Source organism: Myodes glareolus, chromosome 2 (assembly GCF_982192425.1).
Source record: "Myodes glareolus chromosome 2, mMyoGla1.1, whole genome shotgun sequence".
In the NCBI taxonomy this organism is placed as follows: Eukaryota; Metazoa; Chordata; class Mammalia; order Rodentia; family Cricetidae; genus Myodes; species Myodes glareolus.
In genome coordinates this window covers 25,577,799-25,590,949 of record NC_142027.1, presented here as the reverse complement: position 1 = coordinate 25,590,949, position 13,151 = coordinate 25,577,799, and the positions used below count along the sequence as shown (strand labels likewise).

General features: G+C 34.8%; 1 protein-coding gene across 15 annotated transcripts in view; it reads right to left on the bottom strand.

The window, feature by feature from the left end:
• Robo2 (roundabout guidance receptor 2) overlaps positions 1-13,151 on the bottom strand; it is a 1,551,815-nt gene that overhangs the window by 1,158,892 nt on the left and 379,772 nt on the right. The gene's annotated exons all lie outside the window — the stretch shown is intronic.

The window sequence follows — 13,151 nt, the reverse complement described above, 5'->3', positions numbered from 1 at the left end:
TCTCAAAAAAATTAATCAAAATGCTTTGAAAGGAAACAATGAAAAACATTACAGAAAGTACTGTAATACAGGAGATGTGATTGCGATTTATGGTGACATCCTCAGATCTATCTAAGGAAGTTTAGGAAGTTTCATCACATGAACATATAACAATATTTATACATGAATTAATAATTCTAATAATTTATATTTATTGATATTTTACTTAAATATCACATCCTGCAGTGATTCAACTTATATTTCAGAAAAAGAAGTATTTTTAGTGTCCAAACAGTCTAAATTATTTACCAGTTCTGTGCATAGTCTGTGCTATTTGTGTTCTGTAAACTCTATATGAATTACTGAGTTACTGCTTTTTACTAAGTCCCCATTGACTCCACAGATCGAATTCATATCTGTTCATTGTACTGCGGGTATTACTACTTTTCTCTCTTTCAAAATTTGTAGTCAACTTATCTTTATTCCTTCTTTTCTAGGCAAACTGATTCCTAGAAATGAAGAAATAGTTTTTTTCTTTTGTCATTGTTGCAGTATTGGTATATGACTGGTTCCCAAATGTCGATTGCTCTCTGAATACTTGACTGAATCCAGAAAAGTACTCATGATTATTAGATATGGGCAGTAACCTTCACAGTTTGATATAAACGTTGTCATGTGTCTCATCTTAAATATTTTCTTCCAGGACTTAGGGTATGGCCATCATGAGTATCCTCTAGAAAAACCTACCCAACTAGTATCTGTGAGGAGATCAAAAAAAAGGGGGGGGGTTGAGTTAAGCAGGATGTAAAATTTAAAGTAGTCCTGCATTAGCAAGAAGATATCGTACCAATTTTCTTTTGCTTTACCAAGGCCCAGCTTTGTGAGAAAGCAACAAACACCCTCCCTAGAGTTTCCCATCCCCTCAGCAAACAGTGCTCTGCGCTGTCTCTAAGATCTTATTGAAGCTATCATGAGTTCTCAACCTTACCGTCAGGTTTATCCCATAGACTCTAGAGGAGTTCACATAAAGATTAATGTCCAGACAATCTACCTTAAAAAAAAAAAGGAAAAGAACACTTATGATAGTCACACTAACAGAAGGAAGCTAAAGAACCATCGAAGCTTTTTTTGTTGAAGTCAAATCAGAAATAAACTATTATTTACTGAACCATGGTGTTCATAAGGTTGAGTCGAATCAAGACATAAAAGAAAGCTAAAATAAACCAAAAATTCAGTCTTGTACTGGACCAGTGAAATTGCCAGGAGTTATCAAAACAGTATTCTACTTGGATGGTAGATTCAGTGCTTAGAATTTTATTCCTGACCATTTTGTATGTTTTCAGCTAGAGAGGAAAGGGACTTTTGCAAGTGCAGAAACAATGAAGCATTTCAGACAGAAGTCAATAAAAACTGGCATTTAATTTTTTTACCTGTGATAAATTTGTTATATTCTATTATATCCAACGTCAGCATATTTATAAAAATGTAAGTCACTGCTAATACCATCTATTTGGGGGAGAGTAGGAAGGAAAATTCAACAGACCACTCTTTTGTATTATTGGGGATATGTTCTCCAGAATGCCTAATGGATGCCTGGGTACATGGGCAGTACTGCAAACAAAATAAACATTTTTTTTTCTAGAAATATTACAATTAAGTTTAGATTACATGAAAATGGTGCGTGCTACTCTGTTAAATAAAGAGATAACGCCTAGATTGTAAGTTAGGCACCATAGGTGACTAACAACTATAAACAAATAAATAGATAAGTTATGATAATTCACTGTAAGCAATGCCAGTGTCACTGCCTCTCGACTTTGGAAACAGTATTAAGTGAAGTGAATGCTCAGGAGGATTTTTTTTTCCTGAATTGTCGGTTTTAGTGCCTGGGCTATGTGTTCGGATTAAAAAGTTCTATCCTTCCTTATGAGTTCAAGCCTATCTCCTCCTTTTTTCTTTTATCAGATTCAGTGTGTATCTGGTCTGATGTTGCAATGCTTGATCCATTTGGAGTTGAGTTTTATACAGGACAATACAAATGGGTCTATTTTCTTTCTTCTACATACGACTGTGATGTTGGATGTCCTGTAGATATCTTGCTTTTATTAGTTGAAAGCTGTTTGAGCCAACGGACAGGCAGAAAAATAGCTAGGTGGGAAGTCCAAATGAAGATACATAAGAGAGAAGGCAGAGTGGAGGAGGGCAGTTGTGGGGACCTAGTGAGTGTAGAGAAATTGATCAAATGGGACCTGGTGAGATGGAGATGAACCCTGTGTCTACATCTGATGCCTGAAGTTTGAGGCTAACCCAAGCATCCACCTGATCAAGTGAACATATTGGGCCTGCAGGAGAGTATGGCAGAATCCCACCACAGTACACAAAGACTTTTTCAGGCCATGCAGTGTGCTGCATGGCAGATTTACCTTATATTCAGACAAAAAGGGTTTATGTGCTACACACTGCTTCCCAGAGCTGAGGTGGTAAGCACAACTTACACAGGGCAGTCCCAGAGCTGGTGGTGAACATAGCTCTGCCATATTGAAAGGCTGAAAGAGGCAGAGCCAGCATCCAGAGTGACTGCCAACATAAAACTTACCGTTTAAAATATACTCCTGGTCAAAAAAGATTCCAGATATACAATAGACCAGATACAGACAAAAAAAAAAAAAAACCAAAAAAACCTCTAAACAAGTCACTGTGTTTAAAAAACGGACATGGGCTTAAGAAAGAGAGAAGAAAGAAACAGGCAGTCATAGATTAAAAGAGTAAATAAAATTAATTAATTTTTAAAATGTAATAGAGTAAAAAAAGCCACAAAAAGATGGGAAATAATCAGAGAATCTGGATTATGTATATTATTGTTCATTCTTTTAAAATTTTGACTGCAGAGAGACATTTGATTCTGGGGGCTACAAAGTTAATCCAACATAAATATTTATTTATTTTTAATTTTATTTTTAAATAAGCTATCTTTTTTAATTTTACATACCAATCGCAGTTTCTGCTCTGTCCCCTTCTCCTGTTCCCTCCACCTTTCCCCCTCCCCAACCTTCATGAACTCCTCAGGGAGAATAAGACTTCCCATTGGGAGTCAGCAAAGTCTGGCATGTTGCTTTGAGGAAGGACCAAGGCCCTCCCCACAACATAAATATTTTAAAGGTATATTGACTTAAAATTTGAGTTTAAGGATATGTGGTTCTTCTTTTGTTTCCACAGAAGTTGAGAATCTGGGACTTTCTTCCATGCTAATGTGGTTTGACGGAACAAGATCCCCAAAAGGTCTTAGTAAAGATTCTTGGTACAGACAGCTAAAGATACTTAGTACAGACAACTAAAGATACTTGGTACAGACAGCAATGATGTGGAATGTTCTTCTGTATAAATGTTGATTTTATCGGCTAATAAATAAAACTGTTTTGTCCAATGGCTTAGCAGAGTACAGCCAAGAAGGAAATCTGAACAGAGAGAGAGAGAGAGAGAGTAGGCGAAACCAGAGAGACATCATGTAGCTGCTGAAGGAGAGAGACAGTCAGAAACTTAGTGGTAAATCACAGCCTCATGGTGAGACACAGATTAATAGAAAGGGATTAATATTTAAGATATAAGAGCTGGGGAGAAATATTCATAAGCCATTGGCCAAACAGTATTGTAATTAATATAGTTTTGTGTGATTATTTGGGTCTGGGCAATGGGAAATGAACACACAGTCTCCAATTACACAGCAGGAAGCAGTGTGGGAAAAAAGTATACCCAAATTCTCTAAATATGGGCAGTGGTGTTAGCTCAATTAGTCTCTAATCATCAATTGCTGCAAGTTGCCCTTCCCAAACAGAGGATTGAAGAATCCCATGATGACTACACATACTTCTTAAAGGATGCCAAGGTGTCATCTTTGGGCAGTGATAAGAAATTCTTTGTTACACGTTGATATCATCCTACTCCCAAATCAAAAGCAACACTGTGCTTGGCAAACTACAAACATAGCCTTTTGACTCACTTGGTTACAAACTATTTAAATTAAACATTGAACATTTTATCTCCCCTGAAAATACAAAACTACAAGCTATCTTCTCTACATATAAATTTAATTGAGGAATCTATTCTCTCTACACATCTAGGATAAAGTTTGAATGTTTGAAATGTGACTATGTAAACATAGGAACATTGTTTATACAAAGTTTACACTCTCATTAAATAAAAATTCACATACTCCCAGTTTATTTAATGGTTTCGATTTTATAGACATTCCTAGTAACTGCTAGTTCAGTTACCAGGTTCATTTTATATAACTCTGGTTACTAATTATATATCATAAAAATAAGCCTAAGTAACAAGTATTTAACTCCATGAATTTATATAATGTTTGCATGAAGGCAAACATTGTTTTGTCTAAATTCTGCATTAAAAATTCTTCAACCAAAGTAGAAATTATTTACTTAATATTAACTAATGAAACAATATTATTCATGTGTCTGTGAACTATCAAATCTCATCTATTGACACAAAAGAGCTGTAGTGTAAATTTTCATATTATAAGTATAGCAAAATTAGAGTTGACCTTTGCACTGAATAATGCTACCAGTAAATATTCTGGAGACAACTGCAACCTAAAAGGACAAGATTCTCCTTTTCACACTTTAAAATAAATATTCTTTCAGTGCATACATCCCTTAAAGTTATATTATTATTCCCACATAGATAATTTGCCTTATTGAAAATATAAAAAAAATTGTAATAGCTTTAAAAGTAACATAGTCTTAACATACCTTCAATAATTTAATGAATATTTATTTAACTCTCTAGATGTGATAACAAATCGATATAGCCCAGTAATCAGCTTATGGACTAGGGAGATTGAGTAGATCTGTTTTTGTGTGATGGTACTATTACACTTCATCCCATGGTATTCACAGTGAATAATAACAACCTGAAAAATATGTCTTTTTCAGTGTGCAAGGATGTAACTAACACTTGATATCTAGCTAGCTTTTAAGTCTTGTTTTGCTTTTTTTCCACATCAGAAAATGTGCAATCAATATAGCATGTGTGAAGACTCATTTATAATTATGTACACAACAGATTGCAAACAGTCCTTCAACTTTTTGTAACTTTCATATTTTATATAATAATATTCAGGAGCAAACATATGATACTCAAAGAAGTTTAATGGTAGAAACATGTTACTTTATTTTAATGAAACAAAGTTCAATCTACCTCTCAGGTGAATGTTTAACCTTAAACATAAGCCAAGTCATTATCTTAGCTCTTTGCCTGCGTTCACACACATCCATACACACACATCCATACACACACATACACACACACACATACACACACACACACATCCACACACACACATCCACACACACACATCCACACACATACACACACACACATACACACACACACACACACACATCCACACACAGACACACACACACACATCCATACACACACACATCCACACACACACACACACATCCACACACACACATCCACATACACACACATCCACACACACACACACACATCCACACACACACACACATCCACACACACACATCCACACACACACACATCCATACACACACAATCCATACACACACACATCCACACACACACACACATCCACACACACACATCCACACACACACACATCCATACACACACAATCCATACACACACACATACACACACACACACACACATACACACACACACACAGCATATACATGAATACCGTCAATCATATGCCAACAGTAAATTTATTGTATATCAACTGCATTATACTATAATAATATTATATACTATACTATATATACTATGATATATAGTATATATGTGCTATATATATTATAATATATTATATAAATAAGTAGACCATAGAGAATATAAAGCTGATTTAATATCATGGTGCCTCTGGGGAAACAGATCCCTTTCCTGGTGTAAATACCTGAAAGTTGTGTGCACATATATGTATCAGAATGCTGAAGAATAAGTGAGACATAATCTCTCAGAGCCTTGAAATGGGGCCAACATTTGAGCCAGTACTCAATTAAATACCTGGCTAGTATATATCCCAGAAAAAAAAGTTTGCCAAATAAATTAATTCTAAAAATGAAAGAAATAGTAAGAACATGTATGGAAAATTATTTGTACCCCTGGAACAGTTATCTTTTTTACATTTACTGGGGTCAATTTGATTTAGTATTTAAATTATCTCTAATTTTATTTTGACCAAGGAACACTCCTGAAGGGAATGAAAAGGTCAACTCCAATGTTGTCTGATCATTTTATAGAAATACATTCACTATGATTTCTTTCACTATGATACATTCACTATGATTCTGCCTAACACATACATCAATTTCAGAAGGTTAGTTTATTCCACATTCTAGTAATATAACCCCTTATTTTATTTGAAAGTGTATAAAATGTAATAAGACGAGAGAGCTTTTAATGTGAAGTAACATCTGCAACCCTCCCAAAGCAGAAAATGCTATGTTGCCTCCTCTTAAGAACTTAGACTGGCTGGACATTCTGCTATTGTGAGCAAAGGGAGATTGCCAGTTTCCTAAACACATCAGTTAGAGGAAACAGGTTACTTTTAACAATTTATGGAAGAAAATACACAAAATCTCTAGAATAACTCATTTTTTTGCACATACACTCTGAGGACATTTTCATTCTACATAGTTTGTCCAAACAACTTAATCAATGAGTTGACAACACTCCTTCTTACAGAATGCAACAAGCTAAGAAGAGACCGGAGGAAGACAGGGTGGAGTTTAGGGACAAGATTGGGAGATGGTAGTGTTCTGAGGCAACTGTAATGAGAGGTCAACAGTGTCAGGGGCAATAGGAACAATGATAAGCGATGAGAATCATTTCTATGAAACACACTAGGAAGAATGCAAGTTGCTATAGATACAGCAGGAGTAAGGGCTATGTGCACAGTGCTTCAGAAATTTTAGGTGAATGAAATGGAGTAAGCTGACACACCATAAAGCGTTCCGATGAAGTTAAGGTCTTTTATTTTGGTGGTTTATTTTGATTAAATTTTGTTTAAATGTAGGCTACTTTGCCAGTCCCCTGAGAAACACTGTATTGAGTACATATTGTTGGGTAGAAACAGTATTTCCTCTTGTGTTATATATTGCTCCATATTTTAAGAATACCATTTGATATTTAGACAAATTAATAATAATTGGAAATAAACATCACATATTAATACATGCTGAAGAGGCCATATATGTCTGATAGTCTTCCTATTAGGAAGTTAATATACACTCAGCTTCAATCTGAATGAATCCCAGATTTCTGTGAATTCTCTAATACTGATAAATAATTTCTGCTTGTTTCGGAGTCTAGGCCTTAAAAAGTCTCTAAGTACTATTTCTAGACATAGTTTATCTAAACGCTTTTCTGCTTTTTTATAAAAAAGGACCTTTAGAGGACCATGCTGGAGGGTTGAGTGTAGCTACTATGAGCAACTGTATCATTTGGGTTCAGCCTTCATTCATGCCAGCAAAAATGTGATATAAAAGAGCAATAATCTTCTCTCTGAGGGTCCTCCAGATCCCTGAATAGCAGCCATCCATCTTAGTCAATGGCATAAGGAGTAGACATAGAGACAAGAGCCCTGAAATACAACACAGTGAAACATAAAATGAAGAATTCTTGTGTTAAATTTCTAAGCTATTTGAAAATTTGATACATAGAATTAATGAAAACATATTTTAAGAAATACTGCCAATTCAATTTCACATATGACTCTCTGAAAATACTTAACAAACATATTGAGAGAATCAGATTAATCACTTTGTATCCGTACCTTCACTCTTTTATTCAATAGTGATGCATGACTATTTTATAACCAAAAAATGAAATAAACCTTTTATGGTGCTTAGGTTTTGACATCAAAATAAAAAGAAATCTAAATTAGACTATTATTTTAAAATTAGAAGAATAGAATTTTAAGTTATGGTACTTCACAGAGCATAAAGAATGCATTTCACTATAGTATATTATACCACCTATTATTAGTAACATACAACTTAAACAGAGTGTTGGAAAAGATTCATATCTGATGCTGTGCAAAATTATAGTGAAACAAGGTTCCAGTTTTTAAATCAAGCTGTTTCTTCACACAGTCGTCCCCGAGAGCGGATAATGCTGGCAGGAGTACTGGTGTTCAGCATAGGGGAGGTAGGTGTGTCTGCTTCCTGTAGACACTGGCACCACTTGAATAAGGAATATGATATGAAAAGCTCATGTTGTGCCATTGATTCTCCTTCATTTCGTGTGGTTTCCTGCAGACTGTAATAACCAAGTGTTTTATGACTAAAATAATGTTGGGAGGAAGCATTTTTCCCTGCGGTAAATTTGGACAAAAACCACAGGAAGTAGTAATGTGTTAACTGACGTTTTGTCCATTCAGTAGGAATTATCTCTAATATCCCTCTGTGCGTTAGGTCTCATGCTGCTGCAGCATGAAATCCTCTGGGAAAACTGAGTAGGAAAACATTTATTTCTTCCTCCTGGGGTCATCCCTACCTCCCTAGAGAATGAATGATGAAAACTGGGTATATAGAAATAACAACTTTGCAATTATCTCTTGGTAAATACATGGGTATATGGGGTGAGGAGAATGCCTTTTCTCTCAGTTATCTAGAATAGAAAGATTTGTAAGATCTGGTATTAGGAATTCTTTGTAGTGACTATAAAATTGATTGTCTCATAAGCTCTATAATAAAAGTGAAGCAAACTATCTAGGCAGCCATCTCTAAGATAAATGAGAGTCACTGCAACATTAAAAGGCCCAAGTTTGGGAAATTAAAAGTTTAAAGAAATGAGATTTCTGTTAAAATGCTTATGGTATCTATTTCGGCTTTAATTCTATGTTGGGTACTCACTAATTTGGCTAACAATAGTAAGATTTTCTATTATTTTCTTCTTTGTAGATTAAGATGGTTTTAATTGCAATTTACATTGCTTAGACTGCAATAAAAAAGTGCTGAAAAAGTATGCTATATAAAGCAACCTGGATTGCATTGCTTTCCTGCTAATGATTATTTTTGTGACTAACAAACACCATGTAACAACATGTTCAATATGAGGAGATATTTTTATATAAGTGATCACATATACAATAAAATGGTCAAGATAGGGGCATTCTGAAAATCTGTAAGGGAGGGAGAGAGAGGAGGGAAGGAGAGAGAACAGAGAGAGAGACTAAGGAGGTGTGGCACCTGAATGAATTCTGTGTCCTAAATGGATGCTAGGACATTCCAAAAAAATCATGTGTAAAAACTGAAGACATCAGAGTGTCTGTGGTTTAACTAGTAGTGTTGCTCCACATAAATGCTTTGCTTTTTGACTAATGTCAAATGATGTAAATATGAGCAATAAGGTATAGCTTGTAGAAACTGATAAAAAAGAACTCTGTATTAACTTTATAACTTTTCAATAAATCCAATTTATTCTGAAGGAAATCATTTTGTCATAAAAAAGTAAAAAAAAATCAAATTTCCTACTCTCAAATTATCTCTGGTTAGGTACTAGTGTTGAAATATTTTAGGTGGCTATTTGGAGTTACATGTTTAAAACACTGATTCATATGACTTCATTCTAACTTCATAGTGATGGTTTTAGGAGATGGAACAACTGGAAAACAGAGACTGTGAAAGTAGAATCCCCAGGATGGAATTAGCATCCATTAGCAGAGAAATCAGAACTTCCTCTCTCTGCCTTGTAGAGAAAAATCAAGAAGATGTAGAATTACTCCTGAGTATTTAATCAATGCTGCATAAATCCAATGAATACAATTATTTCTAGAATAAAAATAATCATCCTGGATAACTGAGTATTTCTCCTGGTTATAAATTGGATAAAGAAAAGATGATAACATAGCAGAGGATACCTAAGATAGGTGAGGAATTCTGTTGGTGGAAAGCTGCCTAATGTGTGTGAATCTCTGGTCGATCCCTAATTCTGTGCATACTTCTAGATCCAGTATTTTGTATTAGAAGAATAGGTCATCAGTGGTTCAAGGTCATACTTGGCTCTGTAGCAAGTTTGAGGTTATCTAAGCTATATATGAGATCCTATCTTTCAATAAATTGATGTTTTAGTCTAAACGATGCACTACTTCATCATTGCCTTGCTGATTGACACATGCACCATTCTGAATCATTCTGTAAAAATACAAATACATGCATGCTTTGAAAGGTAACAATGGATAATATGTGACTTTTATATCTATAAGGTTTCAATTAGGATCAATAATGTAAAAAAATGAACATTTATGTACATATTTATGTATATTTATATTTTATTAAAACGTGGATATATTTATGAATCAAAAAATAAACCTCTAAAAAATTCCCCAAATATTTCATTACACTTGCATTTTATGCATATAAAACACATCAAATTCAATGAGATGTATGGCATAACAAGTTCTTTAACATGCAACCTTGGACAAAAGTAAAATAACATTATTAGTAAAAATAATCACCAATCTGTGATCATTATTGAACAATTAACTGCTCAGTTCTCTTGTAGTAGAGTATTAGAATAAACCATTCTGCTAATTTAGTTAGATAAATCACAGTGAAGAAGTCTCTTAAATTCTACATTTAGTGGATAGACATACCAAGAATCTAAATTGTTTTAAGGAAATTCATGCAGAAAATCTCCAAACTATGTCATGTTTAGAAGCATGGATTCTTAGAGTGAAAATGTAGACTAAAGAAATGAATGAACTATGATACCAGAACAGAGGAGGATAACAGATTGGGTTTGATGGAGTGAGTGAGGTAAAGGGGTGGTGTTTATTAGATGGCATTTTGCAGATCACTTTTCTGAAAAAAAAAGGGAACCCTGAGAACTTCAAAGTGAGTTGAAGAAGGGCATCATGTGACTTCTGTAGTAAAGTCGGATGCCTGACTTGGGAAAGAGGATGTGCAAAGAGCTCTAGAAAGAAGTACACATCTCTGACAGACATGGAAAGTGTGATTACCAGAGTACATGTGCCTTAGGAGAGCATGAAGTGGGTGGAGACAGGGCATGCATGAAAGGGCAGGAGCTGGAAGACCCAGAAAGCTAGGGAAAGATTTTGTGATTAAGTTTCAAAACGAAAATATGCCACAGAAGTGTGGTGAACAGAGGATGACATTTAGGCTTCAATTTCCCAAAGATCACGTGGGCTGTAGTATATAATTGTATCTGTAGTGTAAAATTATATTGGTTGATAATCACAAAGAAAAGTAAACCTAGCGTTTCTTGTGTTGCGAATCATTGTGCTAGACTGAGACAGATCTGACTCCCAGGTTCAACTTAATAGGTGGTTTTCAAGATATCAGCAATGCATTTTATGGATCTAATTGTACTCAATCTTGAGGTCTTGTCATTAATATCAGCCCTAATGTCAAATATGAAAATTATAGTTTCTCATTAGGGAATTCTGAAAAGTTCTTGGCTGATCTTCCATTAGCCTCACTTTTACTTCCATTTATAGTCTTGCATGTCTTTCAAGGTCTAAATTATTATTCATCGAGCTCTCACCCAGCTATGAGTAATTTCTAATAGACAGATCCCCAGTTAGCTCCTGCATAGCAAAAAGCATGTGATGTTCTAATTGAATCTCAATTAGCTTACATCATATCTCGTACAGCATTTCAAAACATGATTTTTCTGCGCCTTAATACTTCATTGAAAGGAGAACAGATATTTTCCTATCTGTATTGCTATGAGAAGGAATCAACAACCTGGAATTCCCGTCATATCAAAACACAAAGGCTATACATAAATAAAGGGATGAACTGACCTTTTTTTATTTTTCCATTCAAAAATTTACACTTCCCCCTCCTCCTCTTATTCTCCTCCTGCTCCCCTTCCTCTCCCTCCCTCCTTAAGAGAGGACAGGGAATCCTGCCCTGTGGTAAGTCCAAGACCCTCTCCCCTACATCCAGGCCTGAGCTGTCCTATTTTATGGGCTCTTGGGAAACACCATAAAGTGCAAGTTACATTTTGGAGTAGGTCTAGAGTTCCAGGAGGTAGGTTCAGTCACAGAAACTGAACAACAGGCTTTCCTTTCTTCTCACCTGAACATAGAAATGTTTCATTTCAGAATAGCTACAATCAATTGTAGTTTCTTCGTTGAAAGGAAACATTCAGAAGGCTTCTGTTTCTCTTGGAACTGTTGATTCACAGAGTGTAAATGAGTGGCATTCAGGCTGATAGTAAAACAGTATGCAGCATGAGAACAAGAAAAATCCAAAAAAAATTACTACAATAAAACAATTAGAGTCTTTAGAATTAGGAGAGAGGAAAGCTAAACTCAATTCTCTATTAGAATTTCAAATATTTCTTTCATTCAAGATGATAGTCTAAGAGATGGAAGATATTAAAACTAAACACTTATTAAAATTCCAACATACTTGCAAACAAAACATTCAGTAATTCCTTCAAAAATTACAGTGAGTATATGAAATAATACATTTTTTGTTTAAAAATAACAGCTAGAATCAATTGATATAACTCCTGACCATATAAAATTATAAACAATTGAGTTTAGATGGAATATTTTTATATAATCTGATAAACTATAGTTCTGTGGGTCAAATGTGAGATACAAAGAAAAGTGTAGGTCATTCCTAATTCTTGAGTGAACTAAGCACACTGAATACCTGTTACTTGGAATAAATTCTTTAGGGTTCTAGGAATACAGGGTTCAGCAATGCTTCCTTCCATGGAGCGCTTATCTAACAGTAAGAGAGATTTTTAAATAAGAAATGAGCTTGTGAAGGATGGTTTAAGAATGAGAAAACTTTTACGGAGTTCCTGGTTGAATGTGGTCATAGCATTATACTCTAGAGTCAGGGAAAGTGTTCCTGAGATTCCATTTGAATTAAAAGTGACAGGACTAGACAGGACCATTGGAAAAAGGTCTAAGCATAGAACATGGTCAGTGTAGAGCTCCAATTAAAGACAAACCTGAGGCAGAAAGACAACTGGCTTAGGTGGAACACAGATGCAAAGGGGACATGAAAAAGTTAGATTGAAGAAACATAAGCAGAAAATAAAGTGTAAATTATGTTCTAGCATTTCAAAGCTAGTGAGTGACTTTCTAATATGTGAAGAGGTTTTTTTTTCTAAATTTATATTAG